This window comes from Petromyzon marinus, chromosome 29, assembly GCF_048934315.1.
Source record: "Petromyzon marinus isolate PM22_M1 ecotype Great Lakes invasive population chromosome 29, UKy_Petmar_22M1.pri1.0, whole genome shotgun sequence".
NCBI lineage: Eukaryota > Metazoa > Chordata > Hyperoartia > Petromyzontiformes > Petromyzontidae > Petromyzon > Petromyzon marinus.
Genome location: NC_133695.1, coordinates 13327611 through 13345932, shown reverse-complemented (window position 1 = coordinate 13345932; position 18322 = coordinate 13327611). Strand labels below are relative to the sequence as shown.

The window sequence follows — 18322 nt, the reverse complement described above, 5'->3', positions numbered from 1 at the left end:
CTGTGGTTAAATTACTGCAGAAGTCTGGACTTGTCATAATGGCTGTATGTTTGATCAACACCGAAAGCCAATTCGGTGGCAAAAACGGCACAAAATATTTAGCAGTCGAATGCATTAAATTTCCTCATTAAACAAATCTGCTCCAGTTTTCGTTGATATTTTGCAATGTCGATCCATAATATTTTTTGACGATCTCTGCTGACATTGAGATTTCCTGAACACTCTCAAACAGTTTGATAGATATTTCACGTGTGTTGTCCATGTATTCGTCAAATGCTCCGCTGGGCAAGGGGTCATTCATCTGAGACTCGTAGTTTGTAAAAGCTGGATCTGAAGTTTTACTATCAAAATAGTGTAGAATTTAAATATGCATTAACTTTGTTGAGCACCGATCAAGACGTTTTGAGTTATGTGTGTCTATCTGATTAAACAATTTTTGAGCACCAATCGAGCTTTTGATTGAGCAGTGGCTGAGCTTTCGTCTAGCATTAATTTAGCTTTGGATCGTTTTGCTGCTGAAAAAACTTTAATGTTCCTGACGATTCACCTTCCAATATTCTTATTTAGGCAAGAACACAGCCAGAAATTGTATTTGGACAAAGCCACTCCCAATCCCTTCTTATTTGTCGCAGCATTCATTACGTCCTCTGACAGCACACTTTCCCTGTTGCCAGTGAGCTACACGGGACTTTGCCCCCACCACTCTTATGTGGTGCCGTGTGCGTTGCCCTGCAATGAAGGGCTGCAGATCTCGCTTCCTTCAAGTGAATTCAGTGGCAGATCAGTCGTACCTCAAACTCTGCACATGTTCAAGAACCAAGCAACAACCGTGCATTATTATGATTGAAGCCTTCGCACGGGCGCTACTCTGCTCTTCTCAATGTGAACGCGGGGGTGTTGATACTGCCCTCTCACGATCCATCTCAGGTTTGACACTGGAGCTGCGAAATTTTATGACGCTCCCCTTAATGAGCTGCGGAAACCTTTTGGCTGCTTTTCAACCTCAAGTGTCTGTTGCATTTAGAGTATTTGGCTGCTATAAATGTCCACATGATAAGCCACTTCGTTGAGCTTTCATTTGTGGCCAGGTCGCTTCTGAGATAGAGCCACATAGCTGTGGGCCTTACCTGGTAAAATAAAATGAGTTCCGTTTAAATAGTTTAAGATTACATTTTTTTGTGTGTTGCGTTTCTCTCCACGAAACAAAAACTCCATTTTGGTACTTGTGTTAAACCTGGTTTTCATAGACGGTCGCCATCATGCTCCGGTTTGGGTACAGTTGAACTCTGAGTTGAGTGAAAGCAGAACATGCACACAGGCGTAGACTACACGATGTGCCAACCCGTAGCAAAACCGAGTTACGTATAATAGCAAAGGAGACTTGGACTTGTAAAGCCAGCTGAGCTTGTTTGCTAAGAGCCGGTAAGAATTATTACATTGCCAAAGTATGAGCCCTTCCACTCTGTGATTAATTGCCCCGTAAGAGATTAACTGTGAGGCCGAATAATACAAGAAATATGCGATCGGAGAAAATATACCAATGCTGTCCCCATCAGGAGACACTGTCCACTTGCTGACTGCGTGCAATGCGACTACACTGGTGAGATAGAGCAAGGGGAAGGTTTGACAGCTCAACTGGTTTTTTGATCGGAGAGAGTGCTGGGCGTCAACTTGTAGTGACATCAGGGATGTCACTATGGTGCCGGCCCAAAAGGACCGCGCTGTTCGATGTTCCTACATCGTGGACAGCACCGTGTGGGTGATTGTAATACCAGCCCTAGCGAAGCTTGGTGAGCACTGGGATAGTGCGGGCACCACGCACAGCGTGTGGTGGGGGCTCCCACGAGGGGGAGTGGGTGTCAGCCCAGGGGCAGGGTTGCCCCGGGCCATGGCACTCTGGTTGATCCCGTAGACACGTGATCCGGAGTGTCCACACCGGCGGCCCCAGCTGGGGGGGCTAGTGGGTGATGACGTGTCCAGGGAGAGCTCTTGAGAGGGATCGAGAGGTGGGGCCGAGGGCGGAGCGGCCCCGACCGTAGGGGGATATAAGGCGGGTCCCTGAGAGCGACCGGGGTCTCTTGGTTCTACAAGCTGGAAGCTCTTCGTTCTACGAGGAACCACGTGGTCGGAGACCCGAGTGAGGGTCCCACCCTTCCTAGCAGTAACTCCTCTGTATAGTGTAGTTAGCTGGGTGGTCACCACTCTAGGTTGTATCTGGTAAAGAGGCAGTTACCCCTTTGTGTTACGGTGTTACAAATAAATGTGTTGCCTCAAAAAGGAACGTCTGCGACTCAGTTGGATTCACTATAAACTGATGCTCGCGGAGGCCGGTGAATTGGGCCAGGTGGCTTCTCCTCGCTGGGAGTGAGAGCGAACATCACGCCAATGTGCACAGAACACTAAAAAAATTAATAGCGTGTACCCCCCCCCCCCCTTTTCGATGTGCCTTCACTGCCCAGAATAGGCTTCCGGTCATCTAACCTAGGACAAATGCCATATTAACCCCCATAGCAATTATGAGTTACTGTTGCTGCTCTTTTTAAATATATATGCCGTTTCACAAATTACCGCCGGCGTGTGTAGTTATTTCGCTGTGTATATGGATCATCCACGGAACTGATGCTCTGGTGGTTCGCGTGCTCTGCGTGTGTTGATGGTTCGCGTGCTCTGCGTGTGTTGGCACAGCTTTTGTTCAGAGAAACGATGGATACAAACCGAGCAACTGGAGACATCGGCAGGATCGCAGGAGAATCTGGAAATGATTGGACCTGTATTGGTAGTGCTAGGACCTTTCCGGGGAAGGTTTGAGTGAAGCCAGCGAGTGGGTCGCGTACAGTTCCATTTTCACGAGGAAAGTCTGGAAGCAGAGGAGAATCTCTGAACAAGAGGCATGGCATGGGTACAGTGCAAACCCTTTGGCGAGTGTAGATGTGCCACCCACTGCAGCCTGAACGCTTCCGACACCCCTGGGTGTTCTGTACAGAGCTACCTCTTCTCGACTGTTATATTTTAGCTCACGGCTCCATCTTCACTTAGTGCCTCTTCTTGTGGGGAGCGGTGGTGGAAATGGTGACCGCGCTGCGCTACAACCCCGGAAACCCGCGTTCGATTCCCACTCGTGACCAACATCCGTGGCGGACATTCGAACCGTTTTTGGACCTCTCCGAGTTCGACTCTGTCTTGAGTGCCTGGTGCGGTGTGTCAGCACTAGGCAGACAAAGGCGGCCGGGCGTGGTGCTGCCCATCCACCCCATTGTGTGCCGTGCCTGCCTTCGTTGGGGCTCACCAACAGCCCTTGCCCCAAGTCTGTTGAAGGCTTTACGAGGGATCTGTCTTCATTGCGTGTGATGGATGTTTTGAGTTGTTATAGTACCGACCAGTATTCTGATCACACATTTATGCTATGTTTAAAGTATACGTTATTTTTCATCATGCCAATTAGCCTTTTACATATATATTAATACATTGCAGAAATTATGCATCCGTGTTGTTTACACATTTTCATCTTTAGGATAATATACTTAAGAGTGAGCACGTATTCCTTAAAATAGTACAGTAGTTCAGAGTATGACTCATCCCCATGAGCGAAATAAAGTTTACACGTGTTAAAAGCTGTCTGCGGTCTTTCTGGTAAACGTCTCAAGTGGCTTCTCGCTCACACGAATGATGGAAGCTGTTGACAAACCCTCAGCCTTGAATGGCAATCCCACATTCCTCTGGCAGGGGCCGACTCCAATCGGACATCGTCTGTTGAATTCACAAAAAGTGTTGCTTATTCTTATCGACCCTGGAGGAATTAAAAGGTCGAAGTTGTAAGTTGGAAATTTTGCCGCGCACTGTGCGTAGCGAACCGTGCTAATCGAGGTTGACCCCCTGACTGGCATTTGACCTCGCGACCTTCCAAAAGCGAGCTGCGCCCTTTAGCCCAGCGGTTCTCAACCCGTGAGATGCAATCTCCCTGGGGGATAAGCTCGTAGCGTGAATACTGTGCAGGTGAACTGTTGAATGGGCGCGGGAAATACAAGTGCCACATTTGCAGGCAACAAAACACGTGAAACAAATGCCTCCAACACAAAACGCACTCGCACACGACGTGAAACAAACGCCTTTTTAGCCTGTCTGCCCCCGTCTCTCCTGCCCTGATGTGTTAATGTGTTATGGTGAAAACATATGGGAACGATGGATGTGAAGTTGCTTTGCATGTGGATTTTTCTCCGGGTCCTCTGGTTTTTCCCTCATTTAGAAACATACGTTTAGAGTATTTGGCTTCGAAACATTTCCACATGTCACTTTGTTAAGCTATTTGTGGCAGGTCGCTTCTGAAAGAGATTCATAGAGATTCATAGCTCATTGGCCCTTACCTGGTAAACTAAAAAAAGTTTTAGATTTAAACACCACATCCCTCAACCCTCGATATTCCACCTGCACCAATTCTGAATCGGGGGTCCCATGAGCGCGAATTTTTCTCAACTGCTCTTAGGGCATGGACGATTGTGCACTTGTGGGGCTAAGGGGTCCAATCCCTGAGTCACTACCTCATGATGCGAATCCTCACCTTGCTCACAGTAGCTACGAGGCATGCAGTGGTGAAATGCAGTACAAAACTCTCACTTGGTACCTCAGGACTGCAACACGCTGCTGAGTGCACAATGACGACGATACGTGCGGTTCATCACAGGTAAGCCCACACTGGCTACACCCAGGGGCGGAGCCAGGATTTTCAGCCCGGGGTGACATTCAACAAATTTTAATTTCAAGAATGCTTAGAGAGTCAGGCTGTTGAACTAGAGTTCAGACGATACGATTGCGGTTGGCGACACACTCTGACAATGCAGTTGCATGGAGTCCGCCAGACCAAGTGTCGTACTCTTATACGCAGAATGTTTCAGATTTTCGATTTTTTTTCGGGGGTGACAATTATCTACCCTGTCACCCCCTGGCTCTGCCCCTGGCTACACCACTCATAAAAAACAAACGTTCACAACAGGCACAAAAATGTCGTTGCCAAAACAAAATACTCGTACATGTGAAACAAATGCTTTATTAAACAGCATGTTGCCGAGGTGTGCACATGTGATAACCCTCTGTATTGTGGTCTTAATGCCCGTTGGCATTCTGAGCTGGGAGGCATGGGGACTGGTGGTCTTAATGGATGAGCACTACACCACCCACCACGGAGTAGGATGCCACACTGCAAAGTCAAACGCATACCCCCGTCCCGATAATCCATGCAAATAATGCATCAAGATCGCGTCGAGGTCGTGCCACCGCTTTGGCGTGAGTCCAAGGGATGCGCGCGGATCGCAGGGTGCTCGGCATCTGCAGCTGAACATTCCGAATGGCAACTTGAGGTATGTCACAGTTAAGTAGATAAGGCTAACGAACGGTGTAAATCTCAGGAGATAAAAATGGTAATAGAAAAAGTTGGAGAGGGTAGATATAATTGTACCATATAAGGATAAATTAAACCAAACATTTTAATGAACATGGCATGGGGAGGCAGGAGGTGTTCAGCAATGCATTATTAAGAGGTTGTACATGTTTAGGATTCTTTTGTCGGTTACAGCTGATATGTATGCGGTGTGAACATGTTTTTGTCTGGAATGCGCCCACCAGTCCAGAGCTAGAGTATTTTTATTGATTCGTTGCCCACCCACAGTGCAGGATATACGGCGTTCGTAAAGGCCATGCAAAACATTTACAGAAGCGTCATCGAGTCGGGGTTGTAAAACATCAGCGTGCCCTTCTCGTAGTCAAGGTAAATGCCGACTTTGCTCACGGGTAACCGGTGCCCAGTTTCTGCAAGCACCAAGAGTGCTCGTTCCTCCCAAGCCCCTACACGTCGTCCAACCCCTTCCGTTCCAAGGTCCCGTAGGCGATGCCCACTCGGAAATCCTCTGCCCCAACGCCCACCTCCCAGTAGTGTCGCCCCTTCGAGAGCCTTTCATGGCAGAGCACCTGGAGGCAGCCCTGGAACCTGTCAGGGTCCTCCGGGTAGCCCTGGCGCTTCTTGGTGCGCGTTAACCGTCTTGAAGTCACGCGACAGCACCAGCCGGAGATGTGCCGAATTTGGGTTGATGATCGGCGAGAATCCAACTGCAGTGATAAACGCGTGTAAGAGATAACATTAAAGCAGAATTTATAACCTCCTGACCAAAGCCGTTGGAATATTTTATACGCATGCCAAAAATCTACTGACATTTGCTGCGAATTTGGCCTTTTTCACAAGTGGTGGAACCAAGAAAAATGTCCTGATGTCCTTTGCACGCAGGCAAGATGTGGCGCTCTCCCATGGCACGGTGCCATGGTGCCAGTCAAGGAGACCCCCTTTTGCACTGAGTTGATGTGTTTATTGCAGACTGGAGCCAGCAGGGTAACCCTAACTCACAAGGAACCATAAGTTCGTGCCATAGGTGTGGGTATCCACTGCGCCGCCTCATCTCTTTCTATGGGGACGATGGCAGTGAGCCCCATCTCTGCGACAAAATAAAAGTACTGTACTGTCGAGGATGTCGTCTGCCTTTGATTTTTATGCGGATACTGCTCCCGTAAGGATAAGAGAAAGGTGCACCTTAGCACAAACCTCAAAATCCATTATACTGAGGGAGGCCATATCTAGCAGAGGGTCCTTTGTCTATAAACACATCTGGCAGTTCACCAGCATTGGTTCCAGTAAACCCGACTCTGCTGATGAGACACCGAATGTGGATTAACCGGTCGTTTGAAACTTTGTTGATAGATGACCGAGCGAGTGGTGTTAAGGACGGCCTCGCAGCCTCGGTGCCATCGCCCTAATGTAGCAATGCTTTTGGGAATGCACAATATAACGATTAGCCACGGTTGGCTATGTACGGTGCAAAAAGAGGTTAAACATACTTACATACAGCATTCTCTTGTTATTTGCGATGAAGGATACGGTTCGGAGATGCTCGTGAATAGCAAATTTCGCGGATGATGATAATGGATTAGAAACACCCTATATTTCTAATGGATTATCATAAATAAAACGTAAATAAGCTATTAAAAACATGACAATTATAACACATTTTTTTAAATTGGTTATAATGAACAAAGTAAATCAAATTTGATATTACAGTATTAAATAATAGTAAAAAAATTAACTTCTTAAATTATGATAATGCTGTGCAGTAGAAGGATGTGGCAACGGTGATGCTGATGATGATGATGACAAGCTACCTCTTTATTCAATCTAGATTTGAAGCTTTCGTGACTGCAGGAATCCATACTCTTTGGTTCTTTCGGTAAAGTCACGTAGGTAAAAAAATAAATCACGACATTTCGATTGCAACACAAGCAATCATCATCAGGTGGGAAAACCACAGCAAGAAAAAGTTTTGCTTAAGTGGGAGAGAGTTGCCGGGGTAAGAGGTTATATAGGTAAGAAAGGGGGGGGGGGGCAAGGGGGGGAGAGGGGGGGTAGCACTGCATGGACGCTAGGAGAGGGACGTGAGGCTGGTGGGGGGGGGGGGGGAAGTGGACGGGGCTGGAAGTGGGAGGCCGAGAGAGCTGGGGATGCGGGGGGGGGGGGGAAGTTAACTCGGAAAAATAGACTAGTACCCAGCCGATATAATAGACAACAACCACTATGAAGCAGTTAGGGTTTTACCTGGTTAATGGCATCCTTCCAATTATTGCTCAATTTGTATCCATCTTCTCGGTTTAAGTTATGTCTATGTTTATATATCTGGATGGTTTCATGAACACACCTTTGATAGTAGCCCGAAGGTTTGCAGAGTACCTTGGTCTCAGAAAAAATATATCATGGTAACATGATGGTTTTGATTGGCTTCTCAGGGGGTTGTTTCTCCATGGTTGGAGAAAAACAGCTTTGCGAATAATGCGGTCCGAGTACCCATTCATCTTGAGAGCCTGGTGTACGTGTTCCAGTTCACTGGCTAGGTGGTGTTGGTCGGAAATGCAGTGGGCCCTATGGTGTAATGTTTTGATAAGGGAATTCTTCTGTTCCGGATGGTGGTGGGAATGAGGTTTCAGATAGGAATCTGTGTGGGTGGACTTCCTGTAGACAGAGTGTCCCAACGAGCCATCAGGTCTCTTCTCAAACAAAACATCCAGGAAAGGTAGCTTACCATCCTTGTCCACTTCCATGGTGAATTTGATGGATGGGTGTATGGAATTTATGTGGTTGAGAAATTGGTTCAAAGCTGGCAGGCCATGTGGCCAAATGACGAAAGTGTCATCTACATATCTCTTCCACAAGGAAGGACGTAGGGTGGATGTCTGGATGGCATCTCTTTCAAATTTCTCCATGAAAACATTCACTCTAACTGGTGATAAGGAGGAACCCATGGGGGTACCTTAATTTTGTTTGTAGGAAGTACCATTCCAAGTGAAGCCAGTGTTGGTAAGGCAGTGTCTAACCAGAGTAGGAACATCAGGATTCAGTCCATGTTGGACTAAGTTTTCAATTATTGCTAAGGTGTCAGGTACAGGAACCTTGATGAACAGATAAACTACATCAAAGCTGATGAGCAAATCATCTGGGGACAATGAAATGCCCTTGATTAAAGAGACCAAGTCAGCTGAGTTACATACTGCTGAGGTAGTCTTGCCCGTGAATGGAAGCAAGGTGTCAGACAGAAAACGGGTCAGTTTGTAGGTAGGTGAGTTGATAGTGGAAACGATGGGCCGAAGTGGAGTACCTTCTTTATGGAATTTAGGAAGACCATAGAATCTGGGTTGTCTAGTAGCAGAGGGTTTTAGGGAGAGCCGTTTGAATGGTTCGATTAGAGAAGTTGAACTGGTAATGATATTGTTGGTTTTTGTAGCCAGGCGGTTAGTAGGATCCTCTTTGATTTTGGTGTAACTGCCATCATTAAGAAGGTCCTGGAGCGCTCTGAACTCGCCAAATTGAAAAAGAGAGATGACACTCATCCTCTCGGCTGACAAGGGCAATGCTACTGTCATCATGGATAAAACCACATACAACAACAGAATCCAGGGCTTTCCCCCCCCCCCGCATCCCCAGCTCTCTCGGCCTCCCACTTCCAGCCCCGCCCACTTCCTTCCCCCTCCAGCCTCACGTCCCTCTCCTAGCGTCCACGCAGTTCTCCCCTACCCCCCCTCTCCCCCCCTTGCCCTTCCCTCCTTTCTTACCTATATAGCCTCTTACCACGGCAACTCTCTCTCTCCCACTTCAGCAAAAAATGTATTGCTGTGGTTTTCCCACCTAATGATGATTGCTTGTGTTGCAATCGAAACGTGATTTATTTTATTTCATACCTACGTGACTTCACCGAAAGAACCAAAGAGTATGGTTACCTCTTTATCTCATCACTTTATGTCATCACTTTCTTGCATTCGTTTCTCTCTCGTAACTTGATCTGATCACTCTCTCTCGATGCAGCCGTGTAGCGTTCCAGACTCGATTCGCGGATCACAAGTACGTGCATATAACAAGGGACAACTGTACATAACGTCATGAAATGCAAAATAATCAGTACGTGGTTAGCCGCTGAACGAGGCTGCAGAATATTATCACCAACTAAAGCCGACTCTTTACCTAACTAGGCTGCTGGGAACGTGGTCTCCGTCTTAGCCGCTCCGACGGGCACTGGTGACCAAGAAAAGCACAGTGTCACAGGCAGCAGAAGCGCCCACATTCACACGATAGTTGTGCTTATTTGTCGACTACTGCACGTTCAACTTCTTTCATATCGCACGTGGCCCACCGTGCCAATCGGATGGTACGAAATATTTGCAGTTGGCTGAGCGATGTAGTTTTGGCAGCATTATTTTCCATGACTAAGTGGTTCAATTCCAAAAAATGAATGCCTCATCCAAGATTTTGGGCATTGTAAATCGAAGGTTGAATGGTGCCAGCTGGTCTACGCTTAACTGTGTTGAATACTTCAAAAACGTTGCACAACATCGCGTGTTTGTTAAATATTTCAACGTAAAGCCTATTTTTATTTTTCATACTTTACTGTCAACAAAGGTCCTGTGATACATTGCAACGTTGTTGATTTTTTAGATTGCAACATCACTGAGCCAGTACTGTGGAATCGACCATTGCTGAATTCTCTGGACATTGTTTAAGGCTCTCGTCTTCAGACATTTCTATTAACTTATGCTTTTTCAATTTTTACCAAATTCAACAAAATGTTTTTTGTTAATGTATTTATTTTATTATTTATCCGTTTTCTTCGTGTTTCCTTTAGTGAGTTACTGCCTTGCCGAGTGGCGCGCTGCCGAGTCTTGTACAGCACTTTGGTATCCCTCATGGAAGATACTTTATAAGTAGAATCATTATTATTGAGATGGCCCAAGGCCTGACCCCCAGCCTTGATCCTAATGAGCTGCCCTGAACCAGGCAGGAGATTTAGGTAAAGATTAGCAGCCTGCCATACTAAATGAAGAAAACATGCTGAAGCAATTCAACATTTCATGGGCGTCTCTGATTGGCTCAGGGCATGGCTCAGCTCCACTTACGAGCGCTTGGATTGGCCAAAATTGGCACCCGCGTGGAAGTGGAGAACGATGGTAAGCTACCATTCCTGGATGTTTTGATTGAAAAAGACCTGATGGCTCTTTGGGACATTCTGTCTACAGGAAAGCCACCCACACGGATTCCTATCTAAAGCCTGATTCCCACCACCATCCGGCCCATAAGAATTCCCTCATCAAAACACTACACCATAGGGCCCACTGCACCTCCAACTAAGACCACCTAGCCAGTGATCTGAAACACGTACACCAAGCCCTCAAGATGAATGGATACTCGGACTGTTCTATTCACAAAGCTGTTTCTCCAACCATGGAGAGACAACCGCCAGAGAATCCAATCAAAACCATCACTCTACCATACATAGCAGGTGTTACCAAAAAGATTTCCAAAATCTTAAACAAACACAAGATCCAGGTCCGATTCAATACAGTACACAAAATCCGTGATCTAATCCCATCTGTGAAGGATGTCACTCCTGACATGCAATATCCTGGAGTATACAAACTGAGTTGTACCTGCGGCAGCAGTTACATTGGGGAAACGAAACAACATGTCTCGGACCGTGTACACGAACACAAGACAGATTTGAAACACGGCAGAACCAATACCTCTGCCATAGCTGACCATTGTTATAACGCTGTGGGCTCGCATGATATTGCTTTTTCCGAGACCAAGGTGCTCTGCAAACCGCCGGGCTACCTTCAAAAATGTGTGCATGAAGCCATCCAGATATATAAACACAGAGATATCAACCGTGAAGATGGGTACAAGCTGAGTAACCATTGGAAAAACGTTATTAACCAGGTTGGTTGGATTTCGCTGTAATACTTCCATCCTGCCTGCCGTTTTTTTAATCTCTCACATTAACAGGACGACCTTCCCCATCCTCATCCTGTTTACATGCTAATTTACATTTACATGCTAATTTCTCACATTGGCCCCACAGACACAGCTTCTCTCTGCCTTCCACAGGCACAGCTTCTCTCTGCCTTCCACCGATCACCTGTGCCCACCCCCCTCTCACCCTCCCCCCCTTGACCCCCCTTTCTTCCTTCTCTAGCTCCGCCCACTTACCCTTGGGTTGGGCCCACCACAACCCTTTATAAACTCTTGTTGTCTGCGGTTGTCCTGCTGTATCGGTGCCACCTGATGAAGCTCGCTTGTGTTGCGATCAAAAACGTCGTTATTTGTTTTATTTTATTTCTAACTACGTGACTTTACCGAAAGAACCAGAGTATAAACGTACCGTTAATCAACATTTTAACGTTAGTCAAAACCATGGGGCCCTATGAGAGGAGAAACGTTAACCGCAAAAAACGTGAACTGATGTCACTGTTAACCGAGGAATTACTGTACTGTAGAATATAAAAATTTAATTTATTTTTAATGTTGCTTTGCGTTGGAGAAACAAATATAACTTTATTTTCCCAGTGACACACAACCCATGTTTAAGGGAACAACGCAACATTAGGAAGGAAAACTGCACTGTTTAATTTTTTCGATTTAAAGCTTTCGTGACTGCAAGGATTCATCTTCTTTGGTTCTTTCGGTAAAGTCACGTAGAATGAGAATAAAATAATAAAATAAGACAATAAAATTCTCACGACGTTTCGGCCACAACACAAGTAGCCTTCTTCAGGTGAAAGAACAGAACTGTCGGGACGACAGAGCTTCAATTAACGCTGCTAAGATTCGCAGCGTCTTTTAAGCTCGGTGAGAGGCGTGGCGAGCCTTGAAAAAGGAGTTCACCTATCAAAGCAGGATAATTCAGCATTGAAAAAACTGAGGGATTAGCTTGTGACAGAAATAGCTGTGTTAAAGTCAAAGTTTACATATCCACAGAGGCATTTAGTATATGGACGCTAAAGGCCTCCAATTACCAACTATTATAAAGTAAACCATATCGTCTTTTAAGCTCGGTGAGAAGCGTGAAGAGCCTTGACAAAGGAGTTTACATATCAGAGCAGGAGAATTTAGCATTGAAATAGCCGAGGGATTATCTTGTGACAGAAATAGCTGTGTTAAAGTCAAAGTTTACATATCAACAGAGGCATTTAGTATATGGACGCTAAAGGCCTCCAACTAACCAACTATCATAAAGTAAACGCGTGTGAAAAACCTAAGTCTATATCACATCAATATGATAAATGTACTTAATATATTCTTCAATAAGCTGAGCTATTAATCATACAGCAACTGGGTATACATTACACTATATAATGAATACCATATAGTAAACCAATAAAAAACTAAAATATAAGCTCCTCAATGTTATCAATAAACTCTATATACTCTCTAATCAGCTGAGCAACTAACAATAAGTCGTTATATATCACAGTGTTATATGGTGAATGTCGCTGTCCTTGGTGCTGGTGTTGAGGGGATGGGAAAAACCGCCATCTTTCACCATATAACACTGTGATATATAACGACTTATTGTTAGTTGTTCAGCTGATTGGAGAGTATATAGAGTTTATTGATAACATTGAGGAGCTTATATTTTAGTTTTTTTTATTGGTTTGCTATATGGTATTCATTATATAGTGTAATGTATACCCAGTTGCTGTATGATTAATAACTCAGCTTATTGAAGAATATATTAAGTACATTTATTATATTGATGTGATATAGACTTAGTTTTTTCACATTGGTTTACTTTATGATAGTTGGTAATTGGAGGCCTTTAGCGTCCATATACTAAATGCCTCCGTTGATATGTAAACTTTGACTTCAACAAAGCTATTTCTGTCACAAGCTAATCCCTCGACTATTTCAATGCTAAATTCTCCTGCTCTGATATGTAAACTCCTTTGTCAAGGCTCTTCACGCTTCTCACCGAGCTTAAAAGACACTATGGTTTACTTTATAATAGTTGATAATGGAGGCCTTTAGCGTCCATATACTAAATGCCTCTGTGGATATGTAAACTTTGACTTTAACACAGCTATTGCTGTCACAAGCTAATCCCTCAGTTTTTTCAATGCTAAACTCTCCTGCTTTGATAGGTGAACTCCTTTTTCAAGGCTCGCCATGCCTCTCACCGAGCTTAAAAGACGCTGTGAATCTTAGCAGCGTCAATTGAAGCTCTGTTGTCCCGACAGTTCTGTTCTTTCACCTGAAGAAGGCTACTTGTGTTGTGGCCGAAACGTCGTGAAAATTTTATTGTCTTATTTTATTTTATTATTTTATTCTCATTCTACGTGACTTTACCGAAAGAACCAAAGAAGATGCACTGTTTAACTTCAATTTCAGAGGATAGATTTATGCCATCGTATACAACAATTATATTGGTCATCACCTTTCACATTATCATGCAGGAATCAATGAGAGATAAAGGCATTGATTTAAAAAGAAAAGTAGGGCTGTCACTAGGGAGGTGTATGGGTGAGCCCTGCACTACCACTAAATGCCCCTCTGGGCCCATCCAAGTTTGCTTTGCTTAGTGATGAATCTCTGTTTGGTGGGCCACACAACAGCTCTGCTGCCCCCCCACCAGATGGAGCCACACCCGAGTTTAAAGCGTCAGGGGTTGAGGTTACTTCCAGCGAAACCGTTGGATGTGTCTGCAGCTAACAGGCCTGCAGAGCTAGTTACCTCTGCAGAGTTGGTTACCTATCCAGTCATACCTCGGTATACGGCCGCTTTGGAATACGTCAAATTTGGTATACGTCGTGTTTTGACGAGAAAATTGTCTTGGGATACGACGTCTTGCTTGGGATATGACTTGCTTGCTAGAACTTGTATGGGTCAGAATGAGTCACCGCGTACAGTACCCGCGTACACAATACTGTTACAGTTCTAACAAGCTGTAACAGTATTGTGTGGAATGACCAAACAATGTCACACTTCAGGAACACCCTTAGAAGAAGGCAAAAACAAACTTCAATGGACAGGTTTTTAGTAAAACTCAAACCTGGTGAGCCTCAACCAGGTCCAAGTCAAGAAAAAAGACAGAAAAGAGAAAGATAAAAAAACCACCAGAATTTCAGCTTCCTGAAGTTTTAATGGAAGGGTACTCTCCTTACAAAAAATAACATCTCCTCCTCCTCCCCTTCCTCACCACCATCCTCGTAGGCTATCAACTCCTCTCAGCAAGGTAAAGTGATGTTAAATTTTATTTTTATTTCAATTTATTTTAATTTATTATGCATTTTAGTAATAAGTAGTGTCTAAATTATCTTATACAACCCCATTAATGTATAATATGCCATATAAAATATCATCTCTTATACTCTGGAACGGATTATTTCCTTTCCCTTTATTTTTTATGGGAAAATTCGTTTGGTATACGTCATTTTCGGTATAAGTCCTACCTTCTTGAACGAATTAACGACGTATACTGAGGTACCACTGTATTTACAGCCGGAGGCTCGCCTGGTGGTGCCAGTGGCGCCGGTGGCAGTAATATCTTTATTTTGGCAGCCGTCACAACAGGAGCTGGCGGAGAGAGAGAAAGGACAGTGTCACTGGAAGTTTGACAAACATTCCACCATGGCTTGAGTTAACGATGCTCTTCGCAGTTTCCTTGGCAATGTAGCCAAGTGGCCATACTATTTCCCGTGCTCGGTGGTTCACTTCGCGTGAGCCAGGCCAAGGGGTATCCCCAGGACTGGTGCCATGAGTAGAGAGATGAGGAGAGGCAGCCATTCGGTGTTCTAAGAGTTTCGTGAATTCGCATTGAACCTCGTGGAAGACGCACAAACACCAAATGGTATTGGTCGTCGCGTTCCATTTAATCAACTTTACAAGACAAATAAGCTGAATGCTCAATGTAATTGTGAGCTGTTCAGCTTAAGAGTTTGCCCCACTGCTATAGCTCCCACATTTCAGTGGAGACTTCTTTGTCCACGATCACTGGCTAATATATATTTTTTAAAGATTTCCTGCAGCCCAAATGAGCATTTGAGGCAGTGTTCTACGGCTTAGAAGCCCTTGAGCCACGAGTGGAAATTCCGCATTCATATGGCAGGGGTAAGCCTCCGTGGGGATAACCGCCGTTGACTTCCCCAGTAAGTGTCACTCGTTTCATTAAACCCAGGGGGATCGATGGGCCGAGTCAACCCCCCACCCCCAATCAGCGTTTCAACTCACAACCATCCGAAATGCCGCGACCCGCACACTCTAGCCAAATTTTTTACTTTTGGTTTACTTTCGGTTTCGGCCGAAAGTCAATTTTTTACTTTTGGTCTGGTTTAGTTTTCGGCCAAAACCAGAAATTCAGTTTCGGTCGGCCTCTAGACACGACTACGATAGCTGGCGCCAAATTGTGCCACACACCCTCCCGGGATGGCCTTTTACTTCCCATTTCCTAAACATACGTAATTGGAATGGAATCTGAAGAAAAATTGATAACGTACATGTACGGAATAGGAAAGAGTTAATTTTGGGAGAAGCAAGGCCACTCCCAGGAGGGCGCTTGTCACATGAGAAAGGGGAGAGGTGAAGCTACCAACAAGCACCCTCACCGCCAAATGAGACCTGTGCATTATAGTGCGAGGTGTGGATTCTGAGAGACAACTCCAATCTCTGCAGGACTTTCACAACACTGACAACAACCACATCTTGTCCACATTACATATTGCGGCCAATGGATACAAACCGCACGTTTGTAATGTAACCTGTGCTGTTGTGGGAAACTGCTGCTGTAAAGCACTGGCCAAGAATACCCATAGACCAATGCACGAAAACACATTATTTTACGGAAAGGTGAGCTCCTGTGTTTTTGTTATTTATTTGTGTATTTGGTCGCCTGCATTGTTCACATATGCGACCTGGGGTGTGCATTCATTGGGCAGGGCACCCTGCTGGGGCGCTCCGAGGCCAGCATTAGCTCTTCCTGGACACTGAGCGATAACACCGAGAGCCTTGCAATGACGGTGTGACATCAGGCACCCGCTCAGCCAATGAGCTAGCGCGCCTTGCTGTACGACACCTCTAATTGGCTGGATTTTAACAATGGATATTGATGCCCAGCGAGGGCAGCTCCTCAGACCGTGAGCTCCTGTTACCATGTGCTATGGGCTCACAGGTTGGTTCAGCAGAAAAGAGCTCTGGAGCATTCTGCCCATTGGATGCACTTCTGGCACAGGTGAAGCAGGCACACTACGGTACTTCTTTCGTACTGTACGTAGTCAACCGTGCTAATCGGAGGTGCGCGAAGGACAACAAACTAAATACGAAAAGCTGTTCTAAAGGAACGAGTTTTCAATCTAGACTTAAAAGTGCATATCTCTCCCCCCCCCCCCCCCCCATTGTCTGCTCGCACAGCCCTTTCATAGTTTCATAATTTTCATAGTTGTATTTATTTGGTATAGCCCTGTGAGCCATTCGGCTCTTGAATCGGGTGCAACCGCAACAAACAAAAACACAAAAACATGAACAAGAAAACATCTTAAAGTGACTTTGTGCATGTGCAAACAGAAAATCCAGGAAAAAACATCAAAATATTCCTGAAATAGCACCATACACCAACGCTATGTGCAAAAATCCCAGTGGGATGCAAGTCAAACAACAACAACAAGAAAACTTAGATTAAGGCCACCAGTCTAACTCCGTACTACAATAAAAAAAACATGGCCAAACCAAAAAACTTTTAGAAATCACCATAAATGCAATGTAACAGTAATCATAGGAACTGTGACCGAATTTTTTAACAATAAACTACATAAATAACATGTAACACCAAACCCTAGAGCCACAGCTGGCTGCATGAGTCACTCCACAAACAACAGGAGCATCAGTCGGAGTATCACATTTTTTCCCCTACCCACTCACTCTGGAATGTGTATCCCCATTCCTATCTCTACGTGACTTTACCGAAAGAAGCAAGAATATAACTAGATATAGGTTTTTTGCCCAAAATGCTAATAATAGATTTTATTCCAACATGTGAATTATCCCCTCAGCATCGCACATTCCAGATGCACCGATTTATTATTTAAAGTGTGTGCAAAATGTAGGCTTTAAATGCCTTGTCTTTCTCCATTTGGAAAATCTGTAAACAAAACCAAAATGGGGGGGGGGGGATTTTTTATCACTAAATTAAACTTATGTTCCAAAATCAAGCACAGTATATTAAATCCTCGCTATTCATGAGTTCTGAATTTGCGAGGTTTGCATATATTCGCGAGTTACTAAATGTGCACCGATTCCCAATTGGTGACCCACTGGATTCTGGTACATGGAATCCTCTACTTATGAACATTCGACTTACGAACTTTCAGAGATACGAACAAACCTGTCCGTATGTCCAGTTGCCTGTTCAGACCGAGAATCGTAAGTTCAACCGCCGTGCAAAAGATGGCCGTGGTGGCATCTACATCTACAGAACGTGAAGAACCAGTGGCATCAGCATCTATAGGCGATTACACAACTTTTAAGCTATGTACTGTTGTATATATAGGTGTTATGAAAATTGATGAAAATAATGAAAATTAAATGAAATTTAAAATTTGCATAATTTATCCGCATAAATTATGCTGATTCGAGAGATAATCGTATTAATTTATGCGAGTGGGCGTGGTTATGATAATGCAGGTCGTTATGGATTATCAGGTCGAGCCTCGGTGACGAGGATTGTGTTATGAATTGGAATAACGCAATTAATCGTATGCAGTGACGCAGGCGTTGTGAGCGTGAATGAGAGAGAGTCGATTCGACTCTGCTCTTTAATTCCGTATTATCGATAAGAATACGATTACTCTCGATTGAGCATTACGAATTATGCGTGTTATGGATTATGTGTGGTGATAGTGTGCTTATGATAGGTCCCCAGGATTCAGATCTCATACGCAGAACAATATTATGCAGAATTTCAGGAAGAATCACACACAAACC

At 44.7% G+C, this 18322-nt stretch overlaps 1 long non-coding RNA gene across 1 annotated transcript; it reads right to left on the bottom strand.

The window, feature by feature from the left end:
- Positions 1–5021: 5021 nt before the first annotated feature.
- On the bottom strand, positions 5022–16716 carry LOC142929358 (uncharacterized). The gene is made up of 2 exons (XR_012945653.1): positions 14800–16716; positions 5022–6096 (listed from the first exon to the last, which is right to left on the bottom strand). It is a non-coding gene; the product is annotated as an uncharacterized LOC142929358 (long non-coding RNA).
- Between the last annotated feature and the right edge of the window lie 1606 nt (positions 16717–18322).